We start from the raw sequence: 17540 nt of genomic DNA, 5'->3' as shown, positions 1-17540 counted from the left end.
CTGTATAGAAACATAAGAAATACAAGCAGCACATTGATAAAAGTTACAAGAGACCCTAGAAGTGTACTTCTAATAAATGAGCACACCCCAAAGTGCTGGGCAAGTCTGGTAACAGGGTGCTGGTGTAACATAAATAATACTTTTTCCCTAATAAATTCAGACTTCCAGTGCCCTGCTGAATAGTAGTTGAACTTCAGAATTGCTGGGTATCTGTAATATAAAACAGATACAAAATATTGCTATTATCCAATACTGTATTGTAATTAGGGGAAGAAACCTGCCTCCAAAAGTATTGAAACACCTAAACATGTTTTACTGTCTGTGTCCCAATGCCTGACTTTCAAGCCTTTTTCAGCCTGTAAAGGTACTAGGAATAGGGAAGCAGATAAATGGGATCAAGTTATTTATCTTATTCCAGTATTACTGCTAGAATGTGATAGGAGGAAACTTGTTGCTGCATCACCTCAACCCTCATGCTGGTCTTCTGCATGCTATCATTTTCTCCTAAGTTTCCCCTGTTCCCTCTTCTCCAAAAAAAGTATATAAAAATTTGCCAGGATACACTTATTTAGAGATAGAATCTTCATAGTTCTATGGATAAGGAAAACCAAGTACCACTGAGGTTTTGACTTAGATTGAAGGTCATATTTTCAATGAGATTTGTGCTCCTAATGTACAAAGAGGTGTTTTTTTGGGGGTTTTTTTCCCCCAAAAATCTCACACGACGGTTCTAAATCCCACCCATCACTATAGTAATAAAATGCCTTCATAAGCATTTTGAGATGCTCAGATCATATTACAGGGATATCTTACCAACACTTGTCAGATGTTGAATGTTAAACAACTGGGTTTAACTAGTGAAGCAACTGACAAACCTTATTATGTGCTCAAGTATCAAAATATGGCTATAGGTAGCCAAGCTGAAAAAAGTTTTGTATTGTACAAATACAGAGAAGGAAAAAATAAAAGTAGTATGAAGGTAACTGACTCTCTTCCACATAGATTCCATAAGACAGTGGGGTACAGTTTTCAAAAAACTATGTCATGGCTTAACTTTGCTCTCATTGAAGTCTCCGGAACTGAAAAACAGACCAACATTGACTGTTAGGGAGAATCCAAAAAGGTAGAATTAGCAAAGCTGCATAACTAATTCCCTTATTTTAAGGAGGAAATGTAAAGAAAAAAAAAAAAGAAAAATTACACACACATTTTCATGTACTGAAGAGTATACTCTGACCAAAACAATTCATTTTATATGGATGAAGTTTTCTTTCTAACATTACAAACCATAGAATATATTTATCAAAATGTTGGCAGGCACTGCACTAATTTACACCTACACAGCCTCTATCCTAACATATCCAGGGTAATGTACTTAAGGGCATGCTATTAGAATTAGTGAAGCTTAATTTTAAAAGCACAAATATATTCAATTACACTAAATGATGCACTCAAGACATTCCCAGATTACTAGTGGACTAATTTTTTGTTCATTTGTGTGTCTATGGCTTGCTAACTCTGGAATTTACAGAGTTTAAAACTGTATTTGTATTTACTGTTCTGGTATTAAGATGACCTTGGATGTTGCACAATACATGTGTTTGCACTTTTGGAAAAAGTGTAAGGAATTTTTTAATACTCGATGCGATAAAAAGTGATGCTTCCTGCTCCTGCAGCCTGCAGTTTCAAATTTGATCTAGATAATCCAAAAGCTAGACACTTTACCTTAGTATTTTTCTGGATAATTTTCTTTTTGCTTTTTCTGAGAAGTACTGAGGCATGGTATGAATGTGCTCCCTTCCCAGTGGCTTCTTAATAAATTTCTTCTTTTGTTTGCTTTGCAGTTTACGCAAGTGTTTTATATAGTCCGGCTAAAGAGAGCCTCTACCTGTTTTTCCTACATATGCTAAAGAATCATGCATATTCTTCTAGACACAAGCTGCTTCAATTCTGGCCTGAGCATTCCACTTCTTTAAGTGCAGACACAACCACATTTGCAAACTGCTGAGAACTGAAGGAGTTGAGAATACACAGGATGACTCTTCTCTGGTGTACCTCAAATACTAGTTTTGTGTCAATAGGCAGGACCAAATTGCAAAGAAACTTGAGAAATTTGAACTGCAGGGGTGCAGACAATGAAGTACATTGTCAGTACAGTCAGTACAGTATCCTATACTAGTGGTGCATAATCTTGTGGCTCTGCAGGCTGGACAAGTAGTGTGGAGAGTGAAGGGGGTGGGTCTGTAGGTTTAACGCTGTGCACCAGCCTAATCCTTGTGTGCTCAGATCTGGATGCAAAGTGACTCCATGTGCTGGCCTGATCTAGCATACAAGGCCATATTATCTGGACCATGGGGCCTCATGGTAACTAATGCTGCTATAGAGGCCCTGCTACCAAGTTTCAGGACCCATGGGGAGTCTTGCAGGCTGCATGACACAGGTCTGAGCTGGATTTGTCCCATGGGCCAGAGGGTGATAATCACTTCCCTACACCCATGAAGAAGAAAAACAGAAGATACAAAACAGGTATATATAAACCAAGAAATGGCAACCACAGCATTTAAGTGCAGACAATGGAAGGCCAGAATGATGCATCCAAGTTTAACCAAACAGTTAGGCAAGGAAGATGATCTGCAATTTTTTTATTTTATTTTTTTTAAAACAGACAGAGTCTCTAGAGATTAAAAATCTCTGCAGCTTTTGCGTACCACAATAAACCTGCACCATGCAAACCCATGTAGTCTCCACTACCAGGAGGAGAGACTAAGTAATATAGAAAGGCCCTAAATGGAGCATACAGCTACATACTGTATATGATTTCTAGTTTGTGATAGATGCTTCCTTCTTAATTGAAGATGAATGGTAAACAATGAAATGCTGATAAATTCCTTTTTAGGGTTTACTTTCAACAAACCAAGGGCACACGAGCTTGTTTATATCTCATGTGGAGGCCACTGCTCATCATGCTTCCCATTCTTTTTTAAGATTTCCTTCTAGGAAAGAGCCTGCCCTTTCTCTGCCTCTCCTCTTCAGTGCTTGACTCTAAAGTATAGGCAGTGGAAATCTTGAAAGTGGTGTACAGAAGGGAGGGAAGTCAGAAACAGATGCTGCTGCTGGCTGATCTGTGCTGGCAGCCTGTAGTGACTGCCCAAGTTCCAAGCAAGCTTCTGGGGGAAGAGGGGGCAGGTTAGGAGATGAGGGCCAGGAGTTAATAGGCTCAGAAGAGTTGCCAGAATTAGGCTATGTGGTACCATGGCCACCGCACTTAAGGATTTTCAAGATAGGTAGTCAGCAGGTATAGGCTCCTGGCTGGCCCCAAGTGACCATACCCAAAGCTGATGAACATGTGGGCAACTTCTATCACCTCCTCTCTCTCAAGCCATACCCTCCTTTTTCTTTTTTTTAAAAAAAAACAAACAAAAAAATACAGCTTTTTTCCATTTGCATTCCTGAAACTACTGATTTATTCAGCAAGATGGATACCAACTTGGCACACTATTACAATATTTGTTAATCATTTTTCATTAGAGATAAGATATAAACATGGAATTTAGATGACTAAGCAGAACTCTTAGGAGAAAAAAAAAATAAATTAAAAAAAAAAATCTTTAAGCAAAAGGTTAAAAATCATCCAACTAGAATATTGCTTTCTACTGACATTCTCAAGTCCAATTCTATACTAGTTAGGTTCCTCTTTGATCCTTTAAAACTTGGCCCAAAATATACATTTTTGCCAGCTTTGTTGTGCTGGCTAGAGGTGTGAAAAGCCAGTACAGCTGTGCTAGCAAACTACTCTCACATCTGGATACAGCTTTGTTCAGAACACTTTGGTACCTGGTCCAGGTCAGATGCAAAGTGCCACTCCAGGCGCTACTACATAACATTACTTTTATTTAATTGGGTGCCAGGTGTTGGTGTAGTGCTTGCACTACCCTTGCTGCTGTACTTACTATGTCAACAGAAGATGTCTTCTGTGGGAAGGACTTCTGTCATTCAGCCTTTGTACAGCTGACAGTAAATCTTCCCTGCCATTAATTGCAGCACCACGAGGGGGCTCTGCTACCATAGCTCTGCTGGCAAAGCTGTAGCATCAGCAGCCCCATAATACAGACAAGCATTTGGGAACTCAAGCAAACTAGACAACATGACAAAGCTAAAAGGCACAGGAAGTCTGACCTATTTGTGCATTTAAAAGAAGACTTCTCATACCTGTTTCAGCAAGCAATACAGAAACGCTATTCCATTTTTCTAGAATAACTGGCAAACCTTCTGGCGATTGAAAAGTAAACCCCATTATAAACATGAAATGACAGACTTCTCTCTCTTGCCTTCTGCAACTGAACTTCCAATGGGAGGAAGTGAAAAGGGGCATCTATCTGCTGTCATTTGGAAGCTGCACTATTAGCTTAAAAAGTGCAAGCCATTTGTTTAGGAGCCTAAGTATGTCTTTATGAATCTGACTGTGGACTCATATGGTTTCAAAACTTGACATTATACTTTTTACCTCCAAGATGAATTTAAGGGCCAGTGTTATAAATTCATGAGGATTTCTTCCAGGATTGATATTATGCGACACACTAAAGCTATTCTGGGTAAGAAGTTATTTTTAAACAGACATTATTCTCCCTAGAAAGAGAGACAGCAAGTTTTTGTCTACTGCTAATTGCCTTACAAAGTAAATCAAGTCCCTATGGTTAGATAATTAATATCTGACTTGAGACATATCCCTATATTTTGACATGACTGAGGAGCCATTTAAAGCTAAATTTATTTCCTAAAGATTGTTCAGAGCGCAGATATCTATTTGATGTTTCTGAACTTTGAGAGAAGTTTCTGTAAAAGCCTGCAATCAGATAGAGGGAAGTGTGCGCTATAAATGAGGCAAGTAGATAATGCCGTTTCTATTCAGAAAAGAAACAGCATCACATAATTCCATATTGTTCATAGTCTTTCTTAAAAATAATATTAAAGCAGATATCTAAACAGTGAAGCTTTAAAAAATGGGTTCTGTACTGTTTAAATCAAATTAATAGTTCATTTTTATTAGGTCAAATTTTAAAATGTCCTTCACAATTTTGTGCAAATGCATTTGATAAACCTTTAGGTGAATTGCCTCCCATGAGATACTTTAAAGATGCTGTGATCTTCTTAAAGTTTTATATCCTTTAGCTGAGTGCCTTTTAAAGATAATAGGCTGCTTAATGAGGAGAGAAGTGTCAGCTTCACTGTTTGCAACAGCACCCTCTTGTGGTCCATTGCTTATAGCTTCAATGCAGATTTCTAGCGTTTTGTTTCTACTTACATTTAAACACCAAAAAATGGATTTCAATGTAAAGACAAAATCCTATCCTGTCAGATGTTAAGGAAAATCTGCATATATTTTATTCAGCTCATCAATGAGAACAAATGAAATATTCTTCCTAATATCAACAGTCAGAAAAAAAAAGTGTACTTGTTATTTCTGACAATGGAAATGTATACAAATGTTTTGCTGAAGTGATATTATTTATCTATCCCTCCAGATGACTTAAATGGGCCTTCTAAAGTACTTGCTAAGGTAGTATAAGAGCCCATCACAATTTTAAATGCATTTACCCTTATAATACCCCTGTAAGGCATAACAGAGCAATTGTCCATACTTTTGCAGGTAGGAAAATTGAGATACAGGAAAGCTAGGGCATGCCTGCATTGACGATTGCTGTGTAATGCAGAGATATTTTAGCTAGTTTAGGTACTTAAAGCATGCTTGCTATGACAATAGCAAATTCTGTTTGGCCTAAATATCCTTGTCTCTTGTTAGCTGGGGTGTCTCTACAGAATACTGCAGCCTTCAGTGTAGAAGTGATGGACCTTTATACATGGGCTCCAGAGCTAGGAACAGAAGTTGCATATAAACTGGTTTAAGTGATCAGAAACTGGTTTCAACCTGTACCAGAGCAGAAGTTCAGTGTGCATAAGCCAATTTCAAAATGGCTGACTGTGCTATCTGCTCCAGCAGAAAAGGGTTGGGGCCTTCAGGCAAACCCCAGCTGCAGTTTAGGGTCAGGAAGGGGTGTTAAACACCCCTTCCTCCAAACAGAGCTACTCTGCTGTGCCAAAAGCTTGCTGTTGGCTATGACTGTATATTATAGATTCCAGAAGTACCTGGAATCAGGAAGAGGAAGTTATGAGCAACACCACAGAGTCCTGCTGCTGTGATTGTGGACTGTAAATCCCAGAGACCTCAGGGGCAGCAGGAAGATGAAGCAAACACACAACCCATGCTGGCTACATGCCAGAGAGATGCAGTCATCACCATCACCCTTCTCTATGGATGTGAGGTGGGCCACAGCCATGCCTGGCCCCTTCTGGGTTTTATACCCTCTCTGGGCTCAGGTGGCTATAGCTGTACCTGGCCCCTTATACCCACAGTATTGTGGGGGCTAGGAATTAAGGAACCCCAACCCACCTTTCACCAGGGTGGTAAATGGCCTGGCATTTCCTGGAGGCCCCCACACCACTGAGAGCCCCACCAGGCCACCCACCCCTGGCAGGGTGCAGTTTTTAGGTCATACCCATGACCAGGAGCCTCCAAGCCTTCCCCTACAACTCCTGCCCTTACCTCCAGGATGTTGCATGCAGCCAGACAATGTTTCTATCTAGGCTGCCAGTAGTGAACTGCTCTGTTTATATAGGCGGTCAGAGATCTAAAATGGCCACTGCAATCAACCACCTGCTGGCTGCTTGGCTCAGCTCTTAAAGTGGCAGGCACCAACAGTGCTCTGCCACACACCTCCCCTCTTAAAATAGTTCCTGGAGGAGGTTTCCCCTGCTGCTCTGCCAAAGCAGGCTCCCCTCAGAACCTGTGAAAGTCCTTGAGTGGCAAGCACGCCCAAAGGTGCTTCACACACCTCAAAATAAAATAAGGGCAGTTGAAATGTTTCAAAATTTTTTTGGCCAATGACTGTCATCCTTTCCTCAGGTCCTTTCGAATCCCAGTGCTCTGGGGAAGGGAAGGAAAACACACACAGTCACACAGGTCACAAGTTTTGGTAGTCAGCAGCCTAATGTGCAGTTTATCAGAAACCCCCACACCTATTCCCTTGAAACTCGGCATGCTTTGTAGCCTTGGCAGGGCCCACAATTCCTGCAGTTTTTACCCTGCTTTGCCTTAACACACACGTGTGACATGAGTTTTGCTTGTCAGCAACTTGAGGTGCAGTTTCCCAGAAACCCCTGCACCTAACTCCTTGAAACTTGGCAGGCTTCATAGCCTCAGAAGGAACTACCATCCCTATAAATGTCATTCAAATCAAGCATGAAATGACAAAGTTATAGGCAGTTTTGTGCTTCTCCATTATAGCCTATGGGCAAAATGTCAAAACAGCGTTGAAACAGTGAAACAGTTGCAATGAAATGAAATGGAACAGCACTTCGAAACAAAATGAAACTCGAAATGAAACACTGTCCCACTGAAACAGAAGTAAAAATGAAATGGTGTGTGTTTTGCACAGCCCTGGTAAAAACCTCTTGCCCTTGAAGCACAGAAGAGATAGCAGATGAAGGAAAAGGAGAGGAATCCCAGCCTGAGTGCCCTGCAGAAAGACTTTCAACCTCTGTGGATGGATCTGTGGCTCAAGGGTTGAACTCTTAAATCATCTCAAGACCTGTCAATGAGACGTAATACAGATCATCTTCAGATTGAGGCATTGCTGATGATGGCTTCCATTTCAGAGCAAGAACCCAAGGGAAAATGCATACCTAAACTTTGAATGCTTGAGTAAACTGGAGTCAAATCCTTCTCACTGATAAACCAGAATAAATCCACAGTGACTTCACTGAACTGACTGAAACTAATTTAGATTTATACTTGTGTGAGTAAGAGGAAACATAAGTCCAGAAAACCAATTTTTAAATCTTTGAGCCACCTAAACAGATGGATAATTGAGGCACAGATTCTCAGGTCGACCTACACCAGAAGGAATCTCTCATCTGAGTGAAAGTGTAAGGAAGGTGTGATAATGACAGCTAACAATAGAATGAGAGAGACAGTAAGCAGGAGGGATTTTTTTTTCTTACCAAACTCACTTGATTTAATACATGGCATGCACAGTTAATAATGGCTTTGAGTGATACCTGTATGTTTTATAGGTTTATAAATTGGTTGTAGTAAAATCTTATACATCCTATATCACTAGGTATTGTTTCAGCCTATTACAGGAGATATCTATCTAGAGTTGACTGAATTGTATTAATCTGATCCTAGTTTAATGATGCCTTAACATTTTTATGGGAGAATTTAATGTTTGCAATATCCATGCTCCTTATTTGAAAGTGTGACTTATAGGTTCTCATCTTCCTTAAATTATGAAATCCTTCAGCTAATAAAGGAAAATGATTATGGTTTGCAAAAAAGGCGAAGTCATTTAACAATCCATATAACTGTCTATTGTAGGTCTTTGCATAATAATTGTAATTTAGCTATTAGGAATTCTAAAGGCAGTTATCAGTCATACACTGCAATTCTGAGGAATAAGGGAAAACTCAAATTATTTAAGGGTTCTGCACTTTCCAAAGGCAAAAAAAAAAAATCACCATGAATCAATAACACATTTAGCAATAAGAAAGATGTTAGTTCCCCTGAAACAACCGGTTGTTGATGGCAATTCATTCAATTATATAATATTAAAGTTTTCAGCTTTGATTCTTTCCTGTATCTTTGACAAATGCAGTGATCTGCACTTCATACTGGTGCAGAATAGTGACGGGTAGGGTTCAGAATGAAAAATCTAGTCTGGAATTTTGGAAATTGGGGGGTTGTCCGCAGTTTTTAAGTGATTTTTCCCCCCCAAGGTCACAAATGAAAGATTGTAAGAGTCTCCTATGCCTGGGATAGAATTCCTAGGCCCTGCATTTAAAGTGGCAATTCAAAAGATGGTCAATGAGAAATCTAAGATGTGTATATGGCTAAAGGCAGCAATGAGCTGAGAAATACTAGTGTTGGGCCAAAACAATGCCCAATCTGTATGTGTGCTAGCTCCTAAAGCAGAAGTTAGTATGGGCATGGTATGAATCAGTAGAGGGTTAACTTGCAAGTTGCAGCCTAAAACACTAGGTACAAGGAAATATATCAGTCTCAAATTATTTCCTCATAAGACATATAAGCCAGTCTTGATTTGCAATTGCCCAAGGGTCCCCGCGCCCCCAAGGGCAAATAGCCAACGCAGAGATGTTTATTTTCATTTTTTATACAGAACCACAAATTAACTATTCAAGTGTCTGGTACATATATACTGTGGTGCCATTAAGAACACTTACCCTTATTTTGTACTTAATGTGGCTAAGGCAACTTAAAGTTGCCGTCATAACAGTAGCATGCCTTCTTAATTCTCGCTACTCACTGGAGGCAACGGTATACTTGAATCCTGCAACTAGTCTGCTCAGCTAACTGTGTAGGCTTTATTATCTAAAGCAATTGGAAAGACTTTAAGGGCAAGTACTACATGTACATCACATGGCACAGCTATATAGTAGCTATTATGTGAGTATGCACTAAATGTTCATGATCCACCTCCTGCTCTTCTGCTCTGGATGGGATGTTTATTATGAATTCCACTGTACTTGCAATGCCAGATGAAGGAGTCCATATTAAAATGTGCTAAATGAGCCTATCTTTCAAGTGCTATAGCCATTGGATCACCAGAATACCAATTATTCTGGGGTATTCAAAGTAAGTTCCTACAGTGCAAAAACATCTTAACAGCATCTGATACTCTTCTTTTGCAATATTATTTCACTCGATCTGTCTTTGACACACAAACCATTTTGTATACCTTTGGTATATACTTTATATCCAATCTGGGGGAGCTGTGGTATTGCAACAGATGTACTAGACATGCAACTATTGACAGCTATTGCAGCATGTAATATAGTGAGTACTGATGAAAATCTTCCCAGTCACAAATACCAATTTTAGCAGCACCATTAAAGGGCACCATCTGCTGACAATGGTATTGGGGATATCTTATTTCCCCCATATCCCTAGAACAGAGGTAACCTATATCTGATGTGGGCAAATGCTGACCTTTTGAAGTTGACTACCTAATTAACAGATTTAATAATAATATTACCCCTTCTTTCAGATGTGATCAGCAATGGTCGAACATGCAAAGAATATAAACACTGAGCAGACTGAAAATATGTTTCATCCATGCCTTACTGATGCCCTTTAATTTGCCTAATATATTTACAGAGCAAAACCACAAGCAAGTAAACAAAAAGGACCTTATTAGCAAAGGTGAAGAAAGAGAGGAAACCCTCATGCATCCTGATTAAATTAGGGACTATTTTGAGCAAATGTGGCTTTGAAAAGTCCATGACATTTTTATGTAATGCTTTATGCATTCTTTAAAAAAAACAAACAGGTTTTTCCTTTTTGAATGGTCATCCTTATACCCATCAAAATATGAAAGTACTAGTAGCTGGATGTTGTTTTTGATGGAAGCAAAAAGATTTTTTTCTGGTGACATCTTTTATTGGACCAAATGTCCAGTGGAAAAGATATTAGACAAAATTTCAGGCAAAAAAATGTCCTTCTTCAAGGTCACAATCAATATGAAAAATCTGTGGGCACTAGTGTCCCACAGAAGCAACCCAGCGGGTTCTGAGGCAAAGTTTTAGATAAGTCCTTCCACCTTGGGAGGAAAAACCTGTAGCATCCTTATAGGCTCAGCAGTGCTACGCTGCCTAGCACTATGGAAGAAAGAGACTTGGGGGTCATCATTGACCACAAGATGAACATGAGCAATGAACATGAGCAATGTGATGCTGCGGCTAGTAAAGCAACAAAAACACTGGCTTGCATCCATAGATGCTTCTCAGGCAAATCCTGAGACGTCATTCTCCCCTTGTACTCGACCTTGATGAGGCCGCAGCTGGAGTACTGCGTCCAGTTTTGAGCTCTACCATTCAAAAAGAATGTGGAGAAGCTTGAGAGAGTCCAGAGAAGAGCGACGTGCATGATCAGAGGTCAGAAAAACAGACCTTACGATGACAGGCTGAGAGCCATGGGGCTCTTTAGCCTGGAAAAGCGTAGGCTCAGGGGTGATCTGATGGCCACCTATAAGTTGATCAGGGGTGACCACCAGGATCTGGGGGAATGTTTGTTCACCAGAGTGCCCCAAGGGATGATGAGGTCAAATGGTCATAAACTACTACAAGACCATTTCAGGCTGGACATAAGGAAGGATTTCTTTACTGTCCGAGCCCCCAAGGTCTGGAACAGTCTGCCAGCGGAGGTGGTTCAAGCACCTACATTGAACACCTTCAAGAGTAAATTGGATGCATATCTTGCTGGAATCCTATGACCCCAGCTGACTTCCTGCCCTTTGGGTGGGGGGCTGGACTCGATGCTCTCCCGAGGTCCCTTCCAGCCCTAATGTCTATGAAATCTATGAAAGTCTATAAATGTGTGTTTATCGTCTTAAAATCGTAGTTGCAAAAACTGCTAACTTTCTTCTAAAGACCTACTTCAACTGCTTCCATAATACATATTGGCTACAAAAGCAAAAGAGCCAATATGGAGTTCTGTAAGAAGCCTAAATCGCACCTAGAATGAAGGCCCACCAGAAATGAACCAGACAAATCTTTCTGTCCACCACTAATCATTAAGGGGGAAATTTATTGTCATAAATGGATACAGTTGCATATTTTTGCTGTTCTAGATATTTATATTTTTTCTGCCCTCACATGATTTTCACTCATCTTCTCAGCAAAGATGTCAACAAGTTAGAAAGAAATCAGAACTACAATAGTGCACACTGGGTATATGTGTATTGTGCAAAATACAGGTGCTGAATATACAGATATTGACTTGACCCAAAGTCTAGCAAAAGCAATAGGTGTCTCATCTTTCACTTCAGTGGTTTTTGGGTTAGTCCATATAGATAACCTCAGGCAACAGTATAAATTGGGGTGCAGGGAAGGGGTAGGGCAAATGAGGCACTAGCCCCAGGGCAGACTTAGAGGGGACTGTGTTATGGGCCTCTCCCCTCAGGGATCTTCACTGTGGCAAATACAGCCTTATGCAGCTCAGCCATATGAGCCAGGCAAGTGCAGTCCCATGCCCAGAAGTATATCTAGGAGAGAGGGGAGTGGAATGATGACCCCATCCCCTGCAAAGGCTGAGCCCAGGATTACAGAAGATTGGTGTCACAAAACCCCATCTTCAAGGGTGGCCGTGAAGGCCCTGGCAGCCATAACAAATTCTTGTACAATGCTCTATGAGCAGTCAGCCCTTTTTTGTCTGCCATGTCTTGATGTTAAAGTATGGGAGGCTGCCCTGGTCTTATGCCCTGGTCTTAAATGCCTCCTGGACATTTGGCCTACTCTAGACCCTGGCCCTGCCCAGGCTAGCAAGGTTTTGTGGATCAGTCCTTTGGCTGTCAGCCTTCTCTCATCCATGGGTCCACCCTCCCAGGCCCCTCAATAGGTCTCTCACACCCTTCCCCTCTCTTTATGGGCTCATTCAGACCTCTCAATAGGTCCTATACATATACCCCCCACACCCCGAGCTCACCTGAACACCTCAACAGGTCCCCTACTCTCAGCCCCACTCCCTGTGTCTTGAATCTCTAGGACCCTCTAGCACCCCTTTAGTTTTTTTTTTTTCCAAACCTCCAGAATACTCCAGATGTCTTCTCTATGCTGACTTTCCAGAGGCACAGCCATCCTGCTCCACTGATGTTCACTCAGCAGCCTCCAAAATATTACTGCCAGCTCAATTCAGTGCCTGTGCTTATATCCTCTCTAAACCGAGCCCTCCTTGTAGATCAGGTGACTCCTCACTCAGCCCTAGCACCATATGCAGACTTCCTGGGTCAGATAAACCTGCAATCAGTCCTGTTCCCACCTTCAGGCTGCCTTGCCAGCTGCTTCACCCCTGAAAGTGGCAGAAATCCTATACAGCTTGCCACAGTGGAAATAGGCACAGGGAACCTGTATGACTGTCTGTTTCTCAGCGGTGGCAGCCTGAGCCCATGCTGCTATGGCAGCAGCCAAAGCAAAAGCAATAGCAATAGCAATTGCCACCTAAGTGAAGAGAGCCTGGGTAGGTAAGACTCTTCTGCCACTCTCTCCTCTCCTCACCCCCAGCTCTGTTCCAGGCACTGAAAGAGCTTGCTACACTTACGATCTCAGGTACTGATTGGAGATAACAATGGATAACCTGTCCTTTTATTCTGGAGAAAACTATGGTGAAAACACTGGAGATTTCTATGTCCAGTCTTATGGCAAGTTACTGCTATAGTGTTAATATCTTTTTTACCTTATTTACAGTATAATAAGTAATGTAAAGGAGCTATCCAAGACAAATTTTAAAAACCAGCTGTTCTCAGATTTAGGCTAATATAATACACCATTTATATCTGGTAATCTTAGTGGGTTAACCCCTAAAGCTCCATTTAAGTATCGATAGGAAGAAACTGGGACATTAATAATGATTATTGCAAATGTCACTGATTTTAGATTATAAAATTCAATAGACTATCACCATTAAAACATGTGTTTTCTATAATTATACTGTGTACCAATGTGTGCTTAATTATATCTCTTTGCATAGGGTGGATTATTACTGAATGCATTTTTCAGTGTCTTTGTCTAATGAAATCATTTGCTCAGAAGGAAAATGGGAGTTTGTCAGGCAGTTTTGGAGGACAGAAATTAAACAATGCTTTTTCTTATTCCCAGAGCTGCATCAGGCTGGCAATGAGAGAAAAAGCTAAATATTTCACTTACTCTAACTATATATTTTTTATTTTGTCAAAAATGGCCCTGATTTAGCAAGGTATTAAAGCATGCATATTCATTAGTTCATCCTCTTAAATCAACCATACACATAAGCTCTTTTGTAGCACCCATTTTCACAGCCAATGCCAAGGGAAGTGATGGTTGGGGGGAAACACAATGCGACTGCAGGGGCACATCCAGAAAAAGTGTGGTCATGCAGTATATACTGCACAATCTGGAATTCTCCATGCTGCAAGGGCACACTGCCTGAGTGTGCCCAGCTCCATTTTTTTTCCATTCTTTTTTTTTGACTCACCTCTGTAAAGCAGATTTAGAAGAGGTGCTTCACAACAAACTATGATATGGGGGAGAGCAGGGTGTAACACCTGTTTTAAATAGGGACCCTGTATTTTACCTCTACAGTTCAATGTTATTTTGTTTAAAGCTAAGTACAGATAGTCAAAAAGCCTGAGGCTGAATTGATTTAATCTTTGCATGTTAGTTTCAGCTGCATAAATTGAACTGATAAACAAATGAACAGACACTTTTGATTCCAGAAATGCAGCCATATGCCTGCAGTGACTTAGGCCAGAAGCTGGGGGACCCTGGAGCCCACCTCCCTTCTTGGCTGGAGTAGACAGCTTGAGCCAAGGCTAGGTCACCCAATCCCCTGTGATGTATGGATTGTGGGAGAGGTGCAAAGCATCCTGGGATGCTGGAGGACTGTGAGTTAAATTGAATCTGGAGGGGATCTGGGATACAAGTTCAATAAACCAATTTAACTTAAAAAATTTAAATCTGATACTACATCCATCTAGGTTTATCTTAAACTGGTTTTGGCCATTTTGAAAGTGATTTATGTGCACTGAACTTCTGTTGTGTTACAGATTTGAACTGATGTTCAATTACTTATGCCACTTTATGTGTAACTTCTGTCCCTAGCCTAAGAAAAGACTTTGAGTCACAGAAAGGAAGTGCTTAGATAATCTGATTAACCTTGACATATCTGGCCTTTTATTTCTCTTTAATTCTTTGTTCCTCCTGCTTATGGATCTTGGATATGCAAGGGCATATTTGGGACATATAATAAAAATGAGAAGCTAAAATGATTAATTCACTTAAGATCAAATTTTGAATTACCTTTGTGAGTTTAAAAGTTATAAGTAGAGAGAGTTTCATACAATGCTGAGTGATCCATGGAAGGTGTATTTAGATTTTAGCAGCTTTAGCAAGCGAAAGGTATTGGAAATACTAGTATGATGGTGCTATCAGTTCAGCTTCTTGAGAAACAAAGAACCTCAATTCTATTCCCATCTGTTATACACTTTGAAGCAGGACAGATTACTTGGGAGTCCTGGTATGATTTTCTTAGTCACTTAAGAAAACAAACTTAAGTGAAAAAATTTCCAATGGACTTAAAGGATATGGGACTTTAAGTCAGAAACCTTTTTGGTCAGTCTTACTGCCTAAAAATATGTATAACACTTTATAAGACCTTTAAGAAGAGCTTTGAAATCTCTAAATGAGAAGTACTATGTGCATGTGAAAAGTTTTATTGTTGTCCCTTACCAAATTGACAAGGAGTTAATATAACATAAATAGGACTCAGAACTATGCTGTAAAGCTGGAAATACCTAAGACCTAAGTGACATTTTAATGTGGAGCAGAAGCTTTTACAATGAACAAAGCAAGCATCTAGAAATCAATCCAAAGGGCCTTTAAGTAAATAGCTGAGTTTGTCAATTTAGAGCATTAGCGCACCTTGCAAATCATAGCTGCTAAAGTCAACATATCATCCTAATTCAGAAGACATACAATAATAAATGAGATGGTAAATATTTTCTAAGGAGAGGTCAATATTTGCTATGCTTCATGCTGTTTAATTCTTTAAATCCATTAATGCTTCAGGGCCTGAAATTCAGAGGTGCTGCTGAATACTCCCACCTCCCATTGACTTTAAATGAAGCACTCCTGCTGAGTGCTTTGTGAAAAGTAGGCACCAAACCTAGTTCATCCCATACCTCTGCCCTTTATGACTTTCAGAAGTGCTAATGTTATTATCAAGTTAGAATTCATCTTTGTGCCAAGAGCTCAGTACAAAAAAAATGGAGTTCTGTGCTTGAAAAATGCACAGAGTCAATAGATGAGAAGATGTGTGGATACATATATTTTGCTTCACTTTTCAACATTCTGCTCTCACATGACTAGAATGAAACTCAACCTTTGCATGACTGTTTTCCCCCAGAAAGACTCCCATGAAAGCTGTGCTCCTAGGAAGCATCCAGAATAGAATAGGATGAGCAACTGGCTTGCACACATTGCATCGCGCTCTTTTAGACTGCTATCTTCTGGTGTCAGTGGCAGTATTTTCCCTTACACAGGCAGTCCTTGGACTTATGACACAATTAGTTCCTGAAAACTGCATCTTAAGTCGAAACATTGTAACTTGGAACCAATTTTCTCATAAGAAATAATGTTACAAATGGGGGATTGGTCCCTGAACCAAGGCCCGATGCCCTATTTTCACTAAAAATACTCCAGAATTTGGTACTCCATCGACTATAGTTGAGTAATATAGCTACATTAATGTATTTATATTGTAAATAGCAATTGTACTGATTTGGAACTACTTCTCTGAGGTGACTTTGCTGGACTTTTTGAAGGGCTCTTTGCTGGAGTCTGCTCAGGAGTCTTGGCTGCAGGTATTTCTGGAGTCTTGGCTGCTTTCTTAAAGAGAGTGTCCAAGGAAGTTTGGACAGATGTTCTCCAGGGAGATGAGCAACACAGCGAACTTGGCATGGCGTTGCATCGGATCAACTGTTTTAACGTCAAAACTGACAACAAAGTTGAAACAGGGTGTCAATTTATAAACATTGCAAGTGTGAAACTTTGCAACTCAAAACATTGTAAGTTGAGGACTGCCTGTGTATTATATAGCTTCAAATACAATGACAGTGCTCAGCAAATAAGTTAAAGGAAGCTGGGACCAAGCCAAATGTCTAATCCACAGTCAACTTCAATCACTCCAGAGTATCACTGAGCACATCTACACGAGATGCTAGAAGCACAGTAGACTAATTCTACTGCACATTAGTGAGTCATGGCAAAAGAATTAGTCTCCTGCACATTTGAATCACATAAAAGATGTGTGCTGATGCTACTGTGCAGTAGTGCCAATTATGGCGCATTAAATTAGTACCTGTTATTACAGGTTCTAAAGTTAATTACAGCACATTAATGCACATGTAGATGTACCACCGAGTTCATATCTGTGGGTCTGAAGCTATGCTGTTCTTAAAGTAAGAAGCAACATATTAAAAGAGTTGGATCATTTTTCCCAGGTAGTCTTTCTTCTTTTCCCGGAGTTCTATGGATAATCTTAATAACCAGCACTTTGGACCACCAACCAAACCATTCAGACAACAGCTACTTTCTGGTGCCAATTTTTAGAAAAGCTACTGATTGCAGACCAATTTTGGGGGATCCAGCTTGAGAAACCTTAAAAAGAACCTCATTTTCAGACGTCCTGAACCGCTTTACTTCAAAAGTTTGCCCCCTGAAGGTATCTGAAGTTGGGCCATATCAGACGAAAGGGCCCAGACCTCTAATCACTTTTGAGAACAATAAGACTGCAGCCAGCAGCCTATAGAGAAACTACAGTATAGGTGTTGTGACCATTTTTGTTTTAACTGACAAAGCCATGACTCTGCTAATGAAACCAATTTTGCACAGTTTTTTTTACTTTCCAGCTCATGACGTTCTCCTGTTTTCTTCTG

The sequence above is a fragment of the Crocodylus siamensis genome, chromosome 4 (genome assembly GCF_052110815.1).
Source record: "Crocodylus siamensis isolate JL-2025a chromosome 4, ASM5211081v1, whole genome shotgun sequence".
Classification (NCBI taxonomy): Eukaryota; Metazoa; Chordata; order Crocodylia; family Crocodylidae; genus Crocodylus; species Crocodylus siamensis.
This window is presented reverse-complemented; position numbering follows the sequence as displayed.